Source organism: Urocitellus parryii, chromosome 11, assembly GCF_045843805.1.
Source record: "Urocitellus parryii isolate mUroPar1 chromosome 11, mUroPar1.hap1, whole genome shotgun sequence".
NCBI classification, from domain to species: Eukaryota; Metazoa; Chordata; class Mammalia; order Rodentia; family Sciuridae; genus Urocitellus; species Urocitellus parryii.
The window spans coordinates 112,320,366-112,342,846 of record NC_135541.1 but is presented as its reverse complement, the minus strand read 5'-3'; the positions used below and the strand labels follow the sequence as shown (position 1 = coordinate 112,342,846).

Sequence of the window (22,481 nt, the reverse complement as noted above, 5' to 3'; positions counted from 1 at the left end):
ACCCTCAACACAATCCAATTTTTTTTAATCTAAGAAAAAGTTTTAAAGAGAAATAAAAGAGCTATGGTGGTGTACTTGTAATCCCAGTGACTTTAGAATATGTGGCAGGAGGTTCAAGACCAGCCTCAGCAACTTAGCAAGACCATGTCTCAAAATAAGAATTAAAAAAGACTTGGGAGAGGACTGGGGCTGTGGCTCAGTGGTGTGGTGCTCATCTAGCATGTGCAGGGTGCTGGGTTCAATCCTCATAACCACATAAAAGTAAAATAAGCATATTGTGTACAAATACAACTAAAAAAACCTAGTTTTTTTTAAAGACTGGGGATTTGGCTCACTGATCGAGTAATCCTGGGTTAAATCCTGGTACTGCAAATAATAATAATATATATCATTTATCACAAAGAAGGCATATAAATGGACCAAATAGTAATAAAATGCTAGTTTATTACTATTAGTAAAAATAACAATAATAATACATTCAGAATACATAGGAAGTTCCTATAACTTAATGGCAGTAACCTAATAACTTATTTGAAAATGGGCAAAGACAGATAGCAGATGATCCATGGCAAACATTAGGCATGTGATCTTGAGAAAAGTACTTCATTTCCCTATTCTCAGTTTTCTCATTGTTAAGATGTAACCAGGGTAATTAACCTAAGTATTACCTATTGTTATAAATTTATTGTGTTATCATCTAGATTAAATACATTCATATGTGTAAAATGCTAAAAAAAAGCTAAGTGCTTTTTAAATACTAATTATTCTCCTGTTCATTCTCAAATTCTCAAAAGCCTACCTTATATGTCAGGGACAGCTGAAGAGATCACAGACAGAGCCAAATCACGACCCTAAGGTGGTGGATTCAGCCACATGTGGTAGTGCACACCTGTAAATCCATCACTTCTGGAGGCTGAGACAGGAGGATTCCAAGTTAGAAGCCACATTGAGCAACTTTTGGAGACTCTGTCTCAAAATGAAAAGTAATTGGTTGGGAATGTAATTCAATGGTTAAGTGTCCCTGGGTTCAATCCCCAGTACCAAACAAAAACATACATACACACACACACACACACACACACCACTAGCTTTGGCTATGCTCTTCTTAAGAGAAAATATCATGGTTTACCTGTAGACCCAGTGTTGAGAAAGGTTTTCTTGTAATTCACTCCTTTTTATATCTTAGTGTTTACTTTTGTGCCTTAAATAAGAATTTGTTCCTTGTCTACATTTTTTCATATTTTCCTTTGCTTTCACCTGACTGGGGATCTCAGAAATAAGTATTGAAGAAATGAACTCATGAATAAATTAGGTTTTTTTCCATAAAATTGGGCAAAGAACCTGATTAGACATTTATCACAAAGAAGGCATATAAATGGCCCAAATAGTAATAAAATGCTATCAATTACTCATCAAGGAAATGTAAAACAAAACTAAAAGTAATATATCACAACCCTTATTTAATCATTACATATTATCTTCACAAATTTTAACCTTATCTTCTACCTAATAAATACAATTGTAATTTGTCAATAAGCCAATAAAGAAATTCCATAATGTGACATCATTTCATACTTGTTATGCTAACAAACAAACAAAACTAAAGGTGATGACTGTTGAGAAAATGGTAGATAAATTGTGATCTTTTTATATTATTGGCAGGGATATAAATTGGTACAGCATGTAGGAAAATCAGTATGAAACTGGCATTAAAAAATAAAGTGGGCCAGGCATGGTGGTATACACTTGTAATCCCAGCAGCTCAGGAGAATGAGGCAGGATGATTGCAAGTTGGAGGCCAGCCTCAGAAACTTAGAGAGACCCTAAGCATCTTAATGAGATGCCATCTCAAAATAAAAACTAAAAGGGGCTAGAAATGTGGCTCAGTGGTTAAGTGCCCCTGGTTTCAATCCTTGGTACTAAAAAATAAAATTAAAAGTAGAATTAATGTGTTCCTGCAATCCACCTTCTCAGCAGATGTACAAATGAACTAAAATCAGTATCCCTATGAGATATTAGAACTCCCTGTTTAAGACAGATTAACAAGAGCCAAAATACCCAAATACCTTATGTACACAGACAGATAGTTAAGGAAGACATGGTATGTCATTTGTTTTGTATAGTGAAGGAAATCTAGAGAACCATTATTTGTTGTCTTAAAAGGCACTCCGTTATGCCAGGTTAGTAATTTCTCTCTCATCTTCTATTTGTCTCTGTGTTGATCATCTAGGTTGGCTTAAGTCAGGTCCAGATGTGCCAGGAGTCAGACAGCGACTTGTGCTGGGATAACCACCCACCCAGACTAGGATCCTCTCTCCTCTGGATTCCCTTCTATAGTTTCTGGTGTCAAAGGTCCTAATACCTGTTTTGTCTGGTCAGAAGGATATGGTTTCTATTATCACTGTCAGGCCAGTTCATGGGAAAGATAAATGTGCATAACACGAAATAAATGGGAAATAAACCCACTCAGGATAACTCTCTCAGATTTTGACACCAGAGAGTCTTTTAAAAAGACTAAATATTAGATGTCTAAATATTTAATTTCTATGTTTATTACACATGTAATAATAAAATATTTGAAATGGTATTGATCATGTTTTTTTCTCATCAACATTTACAGAACATAGGCTTTGAGTGTTCTATAATGTAAAATTCTCCACCCGTATATAGCTAATTAAAATCCAAGTAATTCTTGAGAGTAAATTTTCATTTCCTTTTTCTCCTGATTGGAATCAATAACATCAGATATTTGAGTCACGTGTAAGTTAAACTTGAAATCCCAGTGAGTTTTAAGGAAAACTTTTATTGACACTGTATCCAAGCTATATCCTCTCTTACTTGTCACTCACCCTACTCTTGTCTGTAATATCCCTCTTAAAGTTGCCTGACACTTCCCATGGCCCATGTGCTGTTTATCTAATCAGCTGTTGAAATTTATGTGAACTGTCCCACTCCACCAGATATCTGTCCCACCCAAAAGGTGAATACCTGGTACCTGGGCTATCACAGGGGAACACAAAATTCCATTTGCTTTATAATCTAGTTTTAAATAATTCTTTATATTTGGACTTCCAGATTATACATATTCTTGTAAATATTTCTAAGTATTTAAATTAATGTTTATCTTAATTTATCCAGAAGTTAGAACAGGAGTCCTTCATACTAACTATCCTACCCTACAATGTGCAGAAAAAAAAATATTCACATCATTCATGTTAAGAAACAAGATTCTCAGACACATGTGACATAGATAATAGATTGTTAAAAAGCATTTTTGAGAAATTTTGATTTTTGTCTGTGTGCATTCTATGTTACTATTAATATTCTCCTATAAAAATAAGAATTCAAATATTATTTTATTATTTTTAGATGGAAATACCAATATTCAGCATTGTAATCTGCTAAAAAGATATAGCATGCTATTAAAAAGGTATAGCAATGATTGGAACTATAATATTCTGGTATCCAAAGCATATATAAAATAGTTAAAAAATTGATTTGGGGGCATACTGGGAATTGAACACAGGGTCACTCCACCACTGAGCCACATACCCAGACATTGTTATTTTTTATGTAGAGATAAGGTCTCGGTAAGTTGCTTAGCACCTCGCTTTTGCTCAGGCTGGCTTTGAACACACAATCCTCCTGCCTCAGGTTCCTGAGTCACGTGGATTACAGGTATGCATCCCTATACCTGGACAGCTTAACTTTTTTATTTAATATGATCTACCTGTAATTCCAGTAACTCATCAGGCTCAGGCATGAGGATCACAAGTTGAATGGTAGCCTCAACAAATTAGTGAGGCCCTAAGGAACTCAGTGAGATCTTGTCTCTATAAAGAAAATAATTTTAAAAAGGTTTTGGGATGTGGCTCAATAATTAAGCACTTATAAGATCTATAGCTTTTTATAGCAGCTTATAGATTTTGCAGGAATATAGATAATTAAATTTCTTATCCTGTATCATTCTCTGCTACTATTATTATTAAATTATACTAGAGTACAAAGATAGTCATAATTTAACTTTATGGAACTTTTAAGTTTCTTACAAACTTTATACATTGCCACATTTTGAACATCAATTATTATAATGTTACTTACATTCTATTAACGCATATGGACATATTGTATGAGTATTTAATTAGTTATTATAGTCACCAAGTTATTTGTCAGGGTATTAGGATCTCTCCATTTCAATTTGTTTTGAATAGGTTTCTTGAGGTATAACTCAAATAAACTTTGCCTATTATGACATACAAATTAGCAAATATATAAAACATGTAAAAGTATAATCACAATAATACTCCAAATATTTTTGGTGAATCCTTCCAGTGCATTTTCCCTGCTCTTCTTGGCCTCTTGATCTGTCCCCAGGACAGGTCCACATCCCAGTTATGCTAGGGTAGTGGGACAGGTTGCTGAGAAACTAAAGAAAATGTAAAAACATGTGTCTATTGAAATATGCTCTTGGGGATGTTCAAGGGTGAAGGGCTGGATAAGCAGTGCCTCCCTCGTCAGGGCACTTCACCTGCAAGTCCACTGGTGGGCACCTCATGAGCAGAATCTACCCTCCACACTAGAAAAAAAATAAGTCTTTTATAGGTCAGTGCATAAGTCAGTGTTCTCTAGAGGAACAGAATCAACAGGAAGTATAATTATAAAAGGGGGGATTATTGATTGGCTCATGCAACCAGAAACTAAGTAGTCCACAATGGCTGTCTGCAGGCTGGAGAGCCAGAGGAACTAGTAGCTGTGCAGTCTAAGAAGCTGAAACCCCAGAACAAGAGGGATGAATAGTGCTACCCTAATCTGAGACTGGAGGCTTCTGGAGAATTCACTTTGGAAGAGTGAAGAAGGGAGAGTTTACTATCCTCTGATGATAACAGAAGCATTAAGAACCCACTCAAGAAGAATTGAGCTTGTATCTGCTACTTGTGCTGGGATCAGTTGGCCTGTTCCACTGCTACCAGTAATTCTGGGACTAGTAATTCTGTGACCAGTAATTCTGGTCATCTGTACAAGAAAGTGGTTTCTGTAGGTAACACCAATTTTCTCTGCTTTCCAGTATGCATGGGAGCCAGCCAGTGTCTTTCAAGATGATATTGACCTGGATATTTCACAACAGGTTCTTTTTCATCATTCCCTTGACTTGCAGATGTCCCTTTTTGGGGACAAGGTGTTTTAATGTCTTCCTATTTTTTCAAGAGGGTCATCCAAGCAAATACAGAGGTGTGCTTATTCTTTACAGTCTGATACTGGGGGAGAACATCAGTTCTTATGGGTACGATAGGAATTAGAAGATTGAATTTTTTTCAGAGAGTGATAGTGTTTTAAAACTATGATCCACTTGTCAGCTACTTACATAAAAATACATGCATAAAAGACATATGAGAACTTCATAAATTTCAGTTGACTTAACAGAAAGTGAAAATATTTACTTATATTAAAAGAAAAAGTCCACTACTGAATAACTAAGCATTTGCCATCCTTACCCCACAGGGATGTTAAGAACCTCATCATTTGTTTCTTGGTGATGATTAGCACCAAAGGACTTAGTGTGGCATAGCCGTTGCCCACCAGCATCTGGACACAATAACGAACTGGATCATTGTTCCATGTCATTGCAGAAGAGGAGGAGACAGCAAAGTCCCAAAAGTACATAACCACAAAGAGACTCATGAGCAGTAGGATGGTCCTTGTGGCCCTCTGTTCTGGGGATGCTTTTGGAGACAGGCTGGTATTGTGAAGGTGCTGCACTGCCTCTTATGCCTGCACAAGAGGGTCACCATGTACCCACTGGAGAGGGCCATGAGTCCTATAAGGAAGACATCCTGGAAGGTCACAAGGGAGAAATACATATACCTGAGCAAGTAATTTGTAGACAAAATAGAGCAGGACTTAGTAACAAACATGAGACTGTGTGTGGTGACATTGGGAGTGGCAACAATAGAGATCAAGGAGCGACCACTGATGAGCATATTAAAGACCCACAAGAAGGAAAAGCAGCAGAGGCTCTGAGGTGAGGAGTTACACTTGAACTTTGTCAAGCAGCAGCTTCTGGGGCTGAGGGTGACAGCCTGGAGGACACTCAGCAGGCAGGTGGTACAAAAGGACAGGCCCCTCATCAGCCTGTACAAGTAAATCACTGACTTACATATTATGTCATCCCTTAAACCCCGAGACCCCAAAGTGTCTGCAGTTATGAACCCCACGGTCAGCAGCATCACTAGGTGGACAAGAGCTAAGTGACCAATGGTCAGGTCAGTGGGCTTGGGCCTGTGCTTGAGAGGAAATGTGGGGATGTGGGAGAGAAGCAGAGCAGTGTTGGCTATGATCCCAACACTGATTTCACAGAAAAACACGGTGCTCAGGTGAGGAAAGCTGGGAGCTTCACTGTTCCCATTCATCCTCATGAAGAAGCAGCATTTGGTGAGAATCTGAGAGAAAATTTTTACCATGAGTATCACCATCCTCATCAATCCTTCCTACACTATGGTCATCAGCAAAATGTGTGGGTTCATCCTGAGGCGTTCTTTCTCCCTGCAGAGCCCAAGTCAATCCCACATCCTCCTGAGGCTTCAGAACTCTCTCTCCCCTGCCCTCCAGGACAGACTCACAGCTGGATGGACACACACACTGCCGGACCCCACAGCATCTCCACACCACCATGTTAGACTTTTCAAATGTAAGCAGAATGCCTCTTCCTCTCTTCAAACCTAATAAAGTCCTCAGTTCAAAGTAATAGCTCTAAATATGGGATTGAATTTGAGTGACCAAATTGTATCAGCCAGGGGGCTGGGGATGTGGCTCAAGTGGTAGTGCGCTCGCCTGGCATGTGTTCGGCCCAGGTTCGATTCTCAGCACCACATACAAAACAAAGATGTTGTGTCCGCTGAAAACTAAAAATAAGTATGTATATAAATAAATAAATATTAAATCTCTCTCTCTCTCTCTCTCCCTCTCTCTCTCTCTCTCTTTAAAAAAAATTGTATCAGCGTGGAAATAAGATCCTTTTGTGCAATGGCTGCCAAGAGGGTAGCCATGCAAACATTTGTATTATGTGAGGGTCTTCTTTGTTCTGGTTAATGGCTAGAATATGATTTATTGGTAGAACACAAATGTGTCTAAGGAGCGTCTGCAGTCAAAAACTGTGGTTTTATGTAAACAATCTGATGCTATTAAATTCAAGACTAGAGAGGTCAACAAACACATCTGGACCATTAATATTATTTGAAAATACGAGTAATCACAAAAATTGCTTTTTGTAGCTATTGTCTGTGTGATTGTATCAAATATCCAATAATGCCCAGGATACTAATACCAACCATTATTGTTATTATCAAATAGTCCTCCATATATGACTTGAGAGTTTTAAAATATTTCCAGCTCTGTTATAGCTTGAAAAATCAAAGAAAAATTAATATGAAAGTAGCATACTTTTAATAATCCCTAAATGCTGGACACATGCAAATTAAAAAGTCATTTCTTGGAATCATCATATGTACCTTTAAGTCTTAAATATTCTAGAAACTCAAAACAGAAAAACCTAGTCTTATCAGAATGCAGTTATCAATTATTATCAGAAACACACTGTAGGCTTTTTTTTCAGCAGGTCAGAGGCATATGCAATCATAGTATAAACACAGACATATTTAAATGGACTGGGATGATTCTTTTCTAAGGATTTAGTTAGTGGTTTCCCATGTGAGCCCAAGCTTTCAAGTCTTCCAAGAGCAAGAAACAATGTCTCTGCAGAGTTATGAAAATCTAGTGTAAAAGTTATACTAGTCATTCAGTGAGCTTTGTTCTACTGTGACTAAAAGACCTGCCAAGAACAATTTTAGAGAAGAAGATTCTTTGGGGGCTCATGGGGTTTTGGGAGGGGGGGTTTAGAGGTCTCAGTTCACAGATGGGCAGCTCCATTCTTCAAAGCCTGAGATGAAACAGGAGATTATGGTGGAAGACTCTGGCAGAGAGAAGTGGCTCACAAAATAATTAGGAAGCAAAGAGACACTCCATTTGCCAGATACAAAATATACACCCCCAATCATGACCCACTTCCTCCAGCCACACCTCACCACCCTCAGTTTACATTCAACTAATCCCATAAAAGGATTCACAGTGAATGCACTGATTGGATGTAGGCTCTCATAACCCAATTACTTTTTCTCTAAATCTTCTTGCCTTGCATCACACATGAGCATTTGGAGGATACCTCAAATTCAAACCACACACTACAGAACTTGGGGGTGCCCACCATGTTGAATAATGTTCTGCACCATGCAGCTGTTTGCTTTAACTGAAGCCTTTATTCATCCATAAGATGAGGGAGAGAACATGGGATAATAGGTTCCTGTCATGTATTAGCACAGATTTATTTTCTGAAATTAAACATGTGAGTATACACTGTTTTCACAGCCACACAGAGATGCAGTTCTTCAATTACTGAGGGACAGCTGCACTGTTCAGGTGCCACAGATGTGGCTGCAAGTAAAAATTCAGAGGTGGGTGGACACTAGGTCTCAACAATTTGAAAATTTTGATTTTTAAAATAGATACTTCATAATAACAATTAGAAAAAAGTTTGGTTTCTAACATATTAATCAAGTAAATTTATCTATTTGCACACTCAGATAATTAAGCTTCATACCTCTGATATGCCAAGTAGAGACATCACAAATACTCATGTTATCATCCCATACTGAGTTTTACAAGTCACAGGCTGTCATGAAGTCATAGACTGTCTTTAAGCACACAGCACTAAATGGTCTTCTTAACTTTTCATTTATTTGTAAACAATATACACCCATTCTCTACACATCTCTTGCATTTAAGTTACAAAATATATCCAGATAATATTTCAAAGGAGTAGGATCAATTAATGAGCAAAACCTTTCACATCATATCCTAAAAGAATAATATGAGATAAATCCTGCTGTCAACTTGAATTCTCAAGTTATTCCCAGGAAATTCAGGCTTCCCTTGAAAACTCTTTTGAAAAAATAAGTCTTAAAACTACATAACCTTATAAACAGGTGAGGTAGTAGCCTGTTTGAAAAATCTGTAATCTGAAGAGATAGGACTACATAATTCTCAGATTTACTGAGGTACTGGAGTCCTACAAACATAAATGGATGAGCATAGACAGATGTATGCAGATGCTGCACAAGCTGTCATGAGGTTAAGGGGGTCACTACCTGAAACCAACAAATCTTCCTTGAGGCAGAAAAGCTGATCTCCTTTCACCATACCATGAATCCAGGAAAGTGACCCCATCAGGTGCATCCACCAGCCACCCCTGATGTTAGCTTGCATGGAGCCCCCCAAAAGACCACACAAACTATCACCAAGCATCAGTTCTCTCCAAATTTATATACCACACCTATATTAGTGAAGCCCATGCTCCAGGAATCATTGTTATATCTGTATGTAATTACTGAAAGATAGGTAGATAGACATTCTGAACATTGCATTAGACAATCTTTTTCTGGAGAATATCAATATGTTCTGAAAACAAGCAAAAAGAAATCTGCCGTGTCTTTTCCTATCCATGCCTCTTCAAACTCACACTGGGGGAGACTGCAAAGTTCAGGGGGTCAGGGGAAAGGACAGATGCTCTCCACACAGAGCAGGATAATATAGGAACTCTTGCAAATGACAATTTCAAAATGGAGCGGACTCACCTAATGACTCAGGTTCAAGAATGTTTTCTTGTACATGGGAGAAATCCAGTTGCTTTCAGACAGACTGGAGGAAGATCAATAAGGAGATAAATCACAGGGAAAGTAACATGGAGAAAATCTCTAAAACAGCTCACAATTGTAAGCCCACAACAGAAAAGAAAAAGGAGAGGCCATATGAGCAGTGATGTGAAAAAACAATATGTGAATGGAATAACAAAATTCAGAGAAAAGTCTGCACATACACAGTCTACACTCAGGTTGAAGGACCTTGGCGTTCATGGTGAAAGCTGGCCAACCCATGGGAGAGAGAGAACACCGTTCACATTCCTACTAATACCTGAATCCTTAAAGCATTCACTTCAGACATTGTTTTATTTTGCAATTACTAAGACCAGAGGCAATCTTGAGCTCTATGCTGTCATCAAATTGACCATAGATAAGTGAAAAATGGTCATGTTGGTGCTCCTGAGCCAGCACTTAGGAGAAATTGGGAGTATGATGAGAGAAAGAAAGACCTCAGCAAACCCCCCTGTGAGTGTGGGTATGTATGGTTACATCAGTGACCTGATGACAGGGTAAGGAAAGGAAGGGAGGAAGGAATTGTATTTTTGTCCATGACATGAGTGTAAACTGCATATTTCTCAAGATGAATGTGAGGCATGATGATTTATGACTGGCCTTTAGCCAGGTGACTTAGGTACCTGAGAGAGCACAGCTTGGCTAGATATCACTACACCACAGTAGCTGACTTCACCATGATTGCCATTAATATTGTTCTTTTTATTTAAAAAAAAGGTAAAAATAGGGGAAAAATTTCAAGAAATGAGAGTGACCATGCACACTGGAGTGAGTTAGATCTGGAGGTACACTGGTCAACACACCCCAACTTTTGGCAGAATTTGAGCTGGAAAAGAACAAGAGAACTGGGGGAGACTGAGGAAACTGGGGGAAAGCAAAATCATCACCAACTCAACAGCTGGTGCTAAGGATGAGAAAGCCACAAGGTACCCACCAAAAAACTCCTCACCATAATTGAGCTTTCCAAAGTCCCCATCACAATTATAACCTATAAGCTTCTCTCCTAGTCAACAAGAGCTTCACAAAGACTGTCAGCAGGATCTCTGTGGAGAGTTTATTGTGGGTCAAAGATTCCTTGGTTGTAAAGGGCAGGTTTCTCCTTGTAATAAGTAGGTCTGTAATCAAGCTTCTTATTGTGCAAAGGTTACTATTTTTTGATTTTCTTGGAAAAAAACTTGGGAAACATCTGTCTGACCTAAAATATGAGACAAAGCATTTCTTTTTTATTGAAGTTAACTTTATTTCATTTATATATTTTTGTGTGGTGCTCAGGATCAAAACGAGAACCTCACATGTGCTAGGCAACTGCTCTACCACTGAGCTACAAGTCCAGCCCATGAAAGCAACAGTTAGGTACCCACCCACTGTCGTGTATTCATCCCACTGACTAAAGAAAATTCTAAAGAATTTTCACATCAAGGGTCCAGAGATTTTTAGCGTTAGCTCATCTGAACCACTGCAGCTTAAATAAAATTACTTCCTGAAATTCCTCAGATATCCAGAATCATCTGTCCTACATCAAGGGCACAGTATTTGTGAAATTCATGAGGTCAGGGAGGATGAACTAGAAAATCTGAGGACTACATGAAGACAAGTATGGCATCCACTTGCCCCAAAACTCCCTCCCCATACACACACACACACACACACACACACACACACAAAGTAAGAATTATATACTCTGTGTTGCAAATTAAAATATTTTTAAAGTATAGTTTGGAGTGCTTGCTTACACATGGGTATCTACCGTGTCAATATTTTACACATAATTTAAGAAAACTATAAAAAAATGGGTAATTACAATTGCAAAGGAAAGAAGCAGAAAAGACCTAGAGCTGCATTCTCAACATCATGAACTGTCAACACTCAGAAATACTAAGTGTCCTCTGTGAGAAGGTCTCTCTGATCATCCCAATAATGCAACAAAGACAGCATCATGTTCTCACTAAATGACTTTCCTTTTCCTTTCCCATCATATCCTTTGTGCTTTATTACCAAGAAAACTAAATTTATTCACATTTATCTTAAGTACTTATAAGTACTTATCAGGAGGTGGGCAGCATCAAAAATCTAACACAAAACATGAGTTCAGGGAAGAGGAGAACATTTTGTTATACCTGGGCACACGTGTAATTCCAGCAATTCTGGAGGCTGAAGCAGCAGAATCACAAGGTTTAGGCCAGCCTGGGCAACTTAGTGAGATGATGTCTAAAAAATAAAAAGGTCTGAGGATGTAGCACAGGTGATAATTTTATTTTATTTATTTTTATACAGTACTGAGGATCAAACCCAGTGCCATGAATGTGCTCAACAAGTGCTATATCTATGCCCAGTTCTGTTAAATACATTAATAATCAATGAATAAAATAAATACAAATTTTGTTTTGAAATTTTACCCTCATTTATGGGTTTGACATATCTACTATTAATGAAATTATAAGAGATATTTTTAAATATATGATCAAAAAATACATGGACAGCTTTCATCCTCACCAAATTCTGATAAATTAGATTCTAAGCCCTTTTCTATCAAGGCAAAGAAAATTTCTACCATCGTTGGTTCTTTTATTTATGATGTAATTACAGTCCAACTTTCATTATCCCCTGATAAGACATGGCCCAGTGGAGAGAGGTCATGTGAAGTAGTGTCTCCACTAATGTAATGTTTGTTAAATTAGTAGGAGTGCAAAAAAGGTTTTTGTGAGAAAATGCTGGTTAGTATTTTGTATGTATGTGCATATTCAAACTCTTTCAAAAGTGATACTTTGTTTTTCCCCCTTTCCCTTCAGCTCCTCTTATATGTAATTTTGTATAACGATGAGGGTCTCCTTCCAAAAAAAAAAAAAAAGAAAAGAAAAGAAAACAAGGGAACAAGGGAGAGAAATGAAGTACAGTAGATGGGGTAGAGAGAGAGGATGAGAGGGGAGGGGAGGGCAGGGGGGATAGAAGAGGATAGGAAAGATAGCAGAATACAACAGACACTAGTATGTAAAACCGTGGATGTGTAACCGATGTGATTCTGCAATCTGTATATGGGGGAAAAGTGGGAGTTCATAACCCACTTGAATCAAATGTATGAAATGTGATATGTCAAGAGCTATGTAATGTTTTGAACAACTAATAAAAAAAAGGTGATACTTTGAATGAAGAACCTCTCTTCGAATTATTTTTTTTTAAATTAACTTTATTTTATTTATTTATTTTTATGTGGTGCTGATGATCAAACCCAGTTCCTTAAATGTGCTCTACCAGTGAGCTACAACATGCATTTTAAAAATTCTTTTTAATAACTTAAATTACAGATCACTTTATTTTTTAAAAGCTTTAATAGATTACAAAGAAGCTAAAAGAAAAATTGAGTATATTTAGCGAAACTTATAGCAAAAGTCTGTAAAATGAAAGGAGAATAACATGTTCCTTGATAAATGATATTAAGTGAACAAAAGTCATTATATTCCAGCAAAGGAATGTATAATTGAAATCAATTACAGGATTTCATATCTAAATTTATCAATAGCATTTTATATTAAAAACTACTAATTTTATTAGTCACTAAATTAAAGCAATAAGAATGCTAGCAAGAAATTTTCCCATGGAGTGGAAGGAAAACAGCCTTTGAGTTGCAGATGGTAATTGGAGATGGCTGCTGATCCAAACCTGAAATCTGACTGGGAGACCACTGGTTCAGGCCCTGCCTTCCCCCATCTGGAACAGAGAGGCACTTACCAGATGGTTTGCAGGGGATGCAATGACCTCAGACAAACCAGCATAGCTCATTTCTCCACAGAAAGGTAATTTTAGTGCCTCTATAAGTCTGATAAGATCTCCCCTGGGAAGAGACAAGTATGGTGTCCCATGTGGAACATTTATGTGTTTCTTAATTTTCCTTTATTCTTTCCTGGATGCTGGTACTCAGGGGAGAGCTGTGCTCCAAGCGTTCCCTAAGTTACCCTGACACAAAAGCATGTAACAGCTGAAGGGTCAGATCATGTAGCCAACAGCAATTTTATTACTTTGATACCAACTTTAAATTAGTGTGAACTTATTTCAGACTTTGTAATTCCTGTACTCTGGTGAGATTCCTCAAACCTGAGCCCTCCCAATGGCTCTGAGGGTCCTCTCCCTGCAATGTATGATAGGCATTTTCTTCTTTAAGAACTGTCACATAGAGAACCTGGTTTCTGAGTACTACAGGGTCCTGTGTTCCATGGTTTCCAAGTTCTCAACTTCAGATTTCAAGATGCCAATCAAATTTCAATGATGAGCTGGGTATGGTGGTGCACACCTGTAATCCCAGCAGCTTGGAAGACTGAGGCAGAAAGATTGTGAGTTCAAAGCCATCCTCAGCAAACTAGGGAGTCTGTGAACAACTCAGTGAGATCCTGTCTCAAAACAAAAACAAAAACAAAAAAAATACTAAAAATGGGGTGGGAATGTGGCTCAGTGATTAAGTGTCCCTTGGTTCAATCCTTGAAACCAAAAGGAAAGAAAGAAAGAAAAGAAAAGAGGATTTAATAAGAAATAAAACAGCATGTATGAGTTTCTTGGGATAAACTCAACTAATATGTATAGACATTATGCTCTAATTTTTAAAAGTTAATAAATCTCCATACTAAAATGAATCAATCGATAGAATATTTGAGGCAGAGCTAGTGGATAGTGGTTGAGGTAAGCCGAGGCACATTCTTTCCTGGATGATAGTACTCAGGGGAGAGCTGTGCAAACTTACCAAACCTGATGAAGGAAATCTGAAGAATTCTATGTAGAACAAAGAAAACCATGTCTCAGTGAAATTGAGGGAAAACACTAAGGAATCAGTTTATTAGAGGCAGCATGCACTGTCCTTGGGCAAAAACAATATAAAATTCTGCTTCCAATGTAGCTTATAAAATTTATATGAAAAATTATTAGATATGTGACCAAGAGGGACCCTTTGATCTCTAAACAAAATGAAGTAACATTATTATAAGGAGACCTACTGATCTCCCTGATACTGGAATTAGAAGATGATCCTTTAAATGAGCTATTGTCAATATGCAACAGCATGCAAAACACCAAATAATGAATGTTCTCTCCCATATATGGGTGCTAACACACAATTGGAGGGGGTATAGAAGTTCAGTGAGTTTGAAAAAGGGGAAGGGAGTGGGGGAAATAAAATGGAAATAGGAAAGACAGTGGAATGAATAGACATATGTTTTCTCTGTTCATATATGAATACATGACCAGTGAAACTCCACATCATGTACAGCCACAAAAGTGACATCCTAATTAGAATAAGATATTCCCCATGTTTGTATAAACATATCAAAATGAACTCTACTGCCATGTATAACTAAAAAGAACAAATTTTATTTTTTTTATTTTTTTTTATTGTTGGTCGTTCAAAACGTTACATAGTTCTTAATACATCATATTTCACAGTTTGATTCAAGTGGGTTATGAACTCCCAATTTTACCCCGTATACAGATTGCTGTATCACATCAGTTACACTTCCATTTATTGACATATTGCCTTTCTAGTGTCTGATGTATTCTGCTGTCTGTCCTATTCTCTACGATCTCCCCTCCCCTCCCCTCCCCTCCCCTTTTCTCTCTCTACCCCTTCTACTGTAAATCATTTCTTCCATTTGTATTATCTTGTCTTACCCCTCCTTTCCTCTTATATGTCATTTTGTATAACCCTGAGGATCGCCTTCCATTTCCATGCGGTTTCCCTTCTCACTTCCTTTCCCTCCCACCTCTCAACCCTGTTAATGTAAATCTTCTTCTCAGGCTCTTCGTCCCTACCCTGTCCTTGTTTCCTCCCCTTATATCAAAGGAGTCATTTGGTATTTGTTTTTTAAAGATTGACTAGCTTCACTTAGCATAATCTGCTCTAATGCCATCCATTTCCCTCCAAATTCTATGATTTTGTCAGTTTTTAATGCAGAGTAATACTCCATTGTGTATAAATGCCACATTTTTTTTATCCATTCATCTATTGAAGGGCATCTAGGCTGATTCCACAATCTTGCTATCGTGAATTGTGCTGCTATGAACATCGATGAAGCAGTGTCCCTGTAGCATGCTCTTATTAGGTCTTTAGGGAATAGACCGAGAAGGGGGATAGCTGGGTCAAATGGTGGTTCCATTCCCAGCTTTCCAAGAAATCTCCATACTGCTTTCCAAATTGGCTGCACCAGTTTGCAGTCCCACCAGCAATGAACAAGAGTGCCCTTTTCCCCACATCCTCTCCAGCACTTATTGTTGTTTGACTTCCTAATGGCTGCCAATCTTACTGGAGTGAGATGGTATCTTAGGGTAGTTTTGATCTGCATTTCTCTGACTGCTAGCGATGGTGAGCATTTTTCCATGTACTTATTGATTGATTGTATGTCCTCCTCTGAGAAGTGGCTGTTCAGGTCCTTTGCCCATTTATTGATTGGGCCATTTGTTATCTTATTGTCTAATTTTTTGAGTTCTTTATATATTCTGGTTATTAGGGCTCTATCTGAAGTGTGTGGAGTAAAGATTTGTTCCCAGGATGTAGGCTCCCTGTTTATCTCTCTTATTGTTTCTTTTGCTAAGAAAAAACTTTTTAGTTTGAGTAAGTCCCATTTGTTGATTCTAGTTGTTAACTCTTGTGCTATGGGTGTCCTATTGAGGAATTTGGAGCCTGATCCCACAGTATGTAGATCATAACCAACTTTTTCTTCTATCAGATGCTGTGTCTCTGATTTAATATCAAGCTCCTTGATCCATTTTGAGTTAACTTTTGTGCATGTCGAGAGATAGGGATTCAGATTCATTTTGATGCAAATGGATTTCCAGTTTTCCCAGCACCATTTGTTGAAGATGCTATCCTTCCTCCATTGCATGCTTTTAGCCCCTTTATCAAATATAAGATAGTTGTAGTTTTGTGGATTGGTTACTGTGTCCTCTATTCTGTACCATTGGTCCACCCGCCTGTTTTGGTACCAGTACCATGCTGTTTTTGTTACTATTGATCTGTAGTATAGTTTGAAGTCTGGTATCGCTATACCGCCTGATTCACACTTCCTGCTTAGTATTGTTTTTGCTATTCTGGGTCTTTTATTATTCCATATGAATTTCATGATTCTTTTATCTATTTCTACAAGAAATGCTGTTGGGATTTTGATTGGCATTGCATTGAACTTATAGAGAACTTTTGGTAATATCCTCATTTTGATGATATTAGTTCTGCCTATCCATGAGCAGGGTATATTTTTCCATCTTCTGAGGTCTTCTTCTTTATCTTTCTTTAGGGTTCTGTAATTTTCATTGTATAAATCTTACACCTCTTTTGTTAGGTTGATTCCCAAGTATTTTATTTTTGGGGGGGGATATTGTGAATGGAGTAGTTGTCCTCATTTCCGTTTCAGAGGGTTTGTTGCTGATATACAGGAATGCCTTTGATTTATGCGTGTTGATCTTATATCCTGCCACTTTGCTGAATTCATTTATTAGCTCTAATAGCTTCTTTGTAGACCCTTTTGGGTCTGCTAGGTATAGAATCATATCATCTGCAAATAGTGATATCTTAAGTTCTTCTTTTCCTATTTTTATGCCTTTAATTTCTTTCGTCTGTCTAATTGCTCTGGCCAGTGTTTCGAGGACTATGTTGAACAGAAGTGGTGAGAGAGGGCATCCCTGTCTTGTACCAGATCTTAGAGGGAATGCCTTCAATTTTTCTCCATTCAGAATGATGCTGGCCTGTGGCTTATCATAGATTGCTTTTACAATGTTGAGGTATGATCCAGTTATCCCTAATTTTTCTAGCGTTTTGAACATAAAGGGATGCTGTACTTTGTCGAATGCTTTTTCCGCATCTATCGAGATGATCATATGGTTCTTATTTTTAAGTCTATTGATGTGGTGAATAACATTTATTGATTTCCGTATATTGAACCAGCCTTGCATCCCAGGGATGAATCCTACTTGATCATGGTGCACAATTTTTTTGATATGTTTTTGTATCTGATTCGCCAGAATTTTATTGAGGATTTTTGCATCTAGGTTCATTAGAGATATTGGTCTGTAGTTTTCTTTCTTTGAAGTGTCTTTGTCTGGTTTCAGAATCAGGGTGATGTTGGCCTCGTAGAATGAATTTGGAAGTTCTCCCTCTTTTTCTATTTCCTGAAATAGCTTGAAAAGTATTGGTGTTAGTTCCTCTTTAAAGGTTTTGTAAAACTCTGCTGTATACCCATCCGGTCCTGGGCTTTTCTTAGTTGGTAATCTTTTGATGGTTTCTTCTATTTCCTCTATTGTTATTGGTCTGTTTAGGTTGTCTATATCCTCCTGGCTCAATCTGGGCAGATCATAAGACTTAAGGAATTTATCTATGCCTTCACTATCTTCTATTTTATTGGAGTATAAGGATTCAAAATAATTTCTGATTATCTTCTGTATTTCTGAAGTGTCTGTTGTGATATTGCCTTTTTCATCCCGTATGCTAGTAATTTGGGTTCTCTCTCTTCTTCTCTTCATTAGCATGGCTAAGGGTCTGTCAATTTTATTTATTTTTTCAAAGAACCAACTTTTAGTTTTGTCAATTTTTTCAATTGTTTCTTTTGTTTCAATTTCATTAATTTCAGCTCTGATTTTAATTATTTCTTGCCTTCTACTTCTTTTGCTGTTGTTTTGCTCTTCTTTTTCTAGGAATTTGAGATGAAGTATGAGATCATTTATTTGTTGGTTTTTTCTTTTTTTGAGGAATGAACTCCAAGCAATGAATTTTCCTCTTAGAACTGCTTTCAATGTGTCCCATAGATTCCGATATGTTGTGTCTGTGTTTTCATTTAACTCTAGGAAGTTTTTAATTTCCTCCTTGATGTCTTCTAAAACCCATTGATCATTCAGCAACCTATTGTTCATTCTCCAAGTGATGCTTGATTTTTCCTTCCTTCTTTTATCATTGATTTTCAGTTTCATTCCATTAAAAAAAGAACAAATTTTAAAAATTAAAGTTAATACAGATATAATATGTAAAAATTACCTTTTTTCTGGAGAGAGATGGAACTTTCAACAGAATCTAATGAAAACACAATGACAAAAATACGTAACTTCTGCAATGTAAAAATTCATGATGGACCTGGGGGAAGACTAGACACTGCAGAATAAGTCTCCAAAATACCTCAAAACAAGTCAAAAAGTAACAAAACTCAGAGAGAGTGATAATAAAATGTTTAAACGTGAAATGTACATAAGTGGCCTATTAATTATTCTAAAATATCTGTCATTAAAACCACAGGAAGGAACCAAAATCAGGGAATACTAGGAGAGAATAATGGACAAATTTACCAAACCTGATGATGTGAATCTGAAGAAGTCTATTTAGAGCAAAGAAAATAATGTCTTAGTACATTACAGTGAAATTGGAGGAAAACACTAAGGAATCAGTTTATCCAGAATAAAAATAAAATAGCCACATGGTATTGATTGATGCAATGCTAACTGGGTAAGTAAGATGAATGATAGCAACACTTCGGATACTGGCCATACTTGTAAAATAGGTGGTTATCTGGAAGTGGGCTAGGATTTATTATAAATATATATTTCAAATTCCTGGGCAACTAGTAAAATAAGTTGAAAAAACTGTATTTGCACCAGGTGCAGTGGCACATGCCTGTAATTCCACTGACTCTGGAGGCAGAGTCAAAAGGATCACAATGTAGAGGCCAGCCTCAGCAACTTAGTGAGGGCCTAAGTAACTTGTTGAGATCCTGTGTCAAAATTAAAAAAAAAAAAAATCGTAAAACGGCTGGAGATGTGGTATAGTGACAAAGTGGGGCCAGGGTTTAATCTCTGGTACAAAAAATAATCCAAAAATATTTGATGAAAAATGACACATGCAATAGTGTAAATGTCTCAATTAGATTACATAAGGCAGGGAAAGTATGGAATACCAAACCAATAAAATGAAAATAGCATATGCAGAAATATTAATTCCAGTGTTCATAAGAATTTTAGGGAATTATCGGGGACCAAGGGCTCATCACATAATGACAAAGGGGTCATTCCTCAAAAGATATAAATATACAAGAGTGAAAAATGGATAAAACTGTAATGAGAAACAGTATGATGTATATCATAACTGGAGATTTCAACACTCATTCATTGGGAATGAAGAGATTCAGCAGGCAGAAAATAAGTAAAGACAGAGTTACATTCACCAGTGCTACCAATCAACTGGATCTAATTGACCTTTACACATTACTTCTTCCAACAAGGTCAGGACACACATTCAAGTTTGCAAGAAACATTCAGCAAGTCAGACCACATCCTAAAAGACTAGGTTGAAACATGCCTTACCCAAAACTTTAAACAAATTATAATGTGATACTCATCTAGGACCCTAATTTACTTAAGATAGAAAGCAGAGAGATAATGGGCAACTCCCCCAAATGCTTGGGGAGTTTATTCTTCTGAATAAGGCACAAAGCAATACAAATCAAGAAAGAATGTTAGCTGAAATAAAATGGAAAAGTAATCTATCAAAATTGTGATATGCAGTAAAATCAGTAACTGAGTAAATTATTCGAACTCAATGTATATTTTGGAAAAGGAAATCTAAACTCAATCATCTAAACCCCTACTTTAGGAAATCAGAAGATGAAAAGTAAATTAAATCCAAAGTAAGCAACAGAAAAAGAATGATACAAATTAAAACAAAATTGAACAACATTGCAATCAGAATATTAATGGAGAAAACCAAGGAGCCAAAACCTGGTTCTTGGACCACCTTTGCTGACCTGTGTGGGAGCCCTGGCCCAGGTGGCCTGGATTCACCCAGCCGCCAACAGGCAGAACCACGCCAGAGCTCAGGTTCAAGCCGAGGACCACCGCCTCCAATCTTTGGGGGAATCCAGGACCAGGTTAAGTGCAGGTCTACCCCTTGATCCACCTGGGATTCCAGGCCTAACCTACCTCCATCTGGGGACATGGCCCGCAACACACAGTAGCCACCACCTTGTGACGAAAGACAAGGCCTAAGAGCAGCTGCATCAGAACAGGCATCCAAAGCCAGTGTAAAGCCCCCCCTTTCAGCCCCATCTCTGTAAGAGTTTGAATTCATGTTGGGATACCCCACTGCTCTCTTAAGTTAACTCCATTGTTGCCACCACCAACTTTAGTTGTAGTAGCATCCATCATAAGATACCACCAGGGTCTGGAAGCCCAACACCAAGGTGAGGTACAGATAATCTGAAAGGATCCTCACTGCAGGAAAGGAAGATGCATAGACAACATGAAAAAACAAGAAAACAAAATGCACCAAACAAACCAGGATACTATGATAACAAAATCCAAGGACAGCACAGTCAATGAAATGTCAGAGAAGGAGTTCATAATATACATAATTAAAGTGATGGATGAATTTCAGAATAACCCGCTTGAATCAAAATGTGAAATATGATATATCAAGAACTATGTAATGTTTTGAACAACCAACATTAAAAAAAATAAATAAAAATAAATAAATAAATAAAATAAAAATTAAAAAGAATTATGGGATAGCATCAAAAGACCAAATCTAAGAGTTATTGGGATAGAGGAAGGAACAGAATTTCAAACCAGAGGAATGCACAATCTCTTCAACGAGATAATATCAGAAAATTTCTAAAACATGAAGGATGAATTGGAAAACCAAATACAAGAGGCTTACAGGATACCAAATGTAAAAAATTGAAACACATCTATACCAAGGTACATTATAATAAAAATGCCTAGCATACAGAATAAGAATAAACTGTTAAAGGCCATGAGAGAGGAATCAGATCACATATAGGGGGATACCGATATGGATATCAACAGGTTTTTCAACCCAGACCCTCAAAGCCAGGAGATTGTGGAATAGCATATACAAAGCTCTGGAAAATAAAAAGGATGCCAACTAAGACTCTTATATTCAGCAAAATTAAGCTTCAGATTTGATGATGAAATTTAAAAAAACCTTTCATGATGAACAAAAGTTAAAAGAATTCACAGTGAGAAAGCCCACACTAAAGAGCATGCTCAGTAAAATATTCCAGGTGGAGGAAATGAAAAACAACAATGAAAATTAGCAAAGGCAGAAACACATTAAAGTAAAGGTAAGTCAAAGAGAAACCAAGTCAAGTTAAAAAACAAAAGAAACCAAAATATCCAGGAATACAAATCATATAATAATAATAACCCCAAATGGAAATGGTCTAAACTCATCAATTAAAATACATAGACTGTGTCTGGGGTTCTGGCTCAGTGCCTAGTATATGTGAAGCTCTGGTCTGGATTCTCAGTACTACATAGAAATAAATAAAATAAAGGTCTATTGACAAATAAAAAAAAATTTAAAAAGACATAGACTGACAGATTGGATTTTAAAAACCCAACAATATGTTGCCTTCAAGATATTCATCACACAGGAAAAGAAATCCACAGATTTAAGCTGAAAGGGTTGGTAAAACACATCACTCACATGCATCATGTAAATAAGCAGGGTTTTTCCATCCTCATAACAGAAAACTGGACTTCAAACCAAAGCTAGTGAAAAGAGATAAAGAAGGAGATTTCACTGCTTAAGGAATTCATAATTCAACAAGACATAACAATCATAAAATATGTATGTTTGAAAAACTGTGGCATCTATGTCAAACAAACCCTTCTCAAATACAAGAACAAAAAAGAACACAACACAATAACACTGGGTGAATTTTATACATCTCTCTCGCGACTGGATAG

The 22,481-nt window shown here is 37.1% G+C and overlaps 1 pseudogene; it reads right to left on the bottom strand.

Moving 5' to 3' along the window:
• Positions 1-4,514: 4,514 nt before the first annotated feature.
• On the bottom strand, positions 4,515-20,838 carry LOC144249368 (vomeronasal type-1 receptor 90-like; annotated as a pseudogene).
• Positions 20,839-22,481: the final 1,643 nt, after the last annotated feature.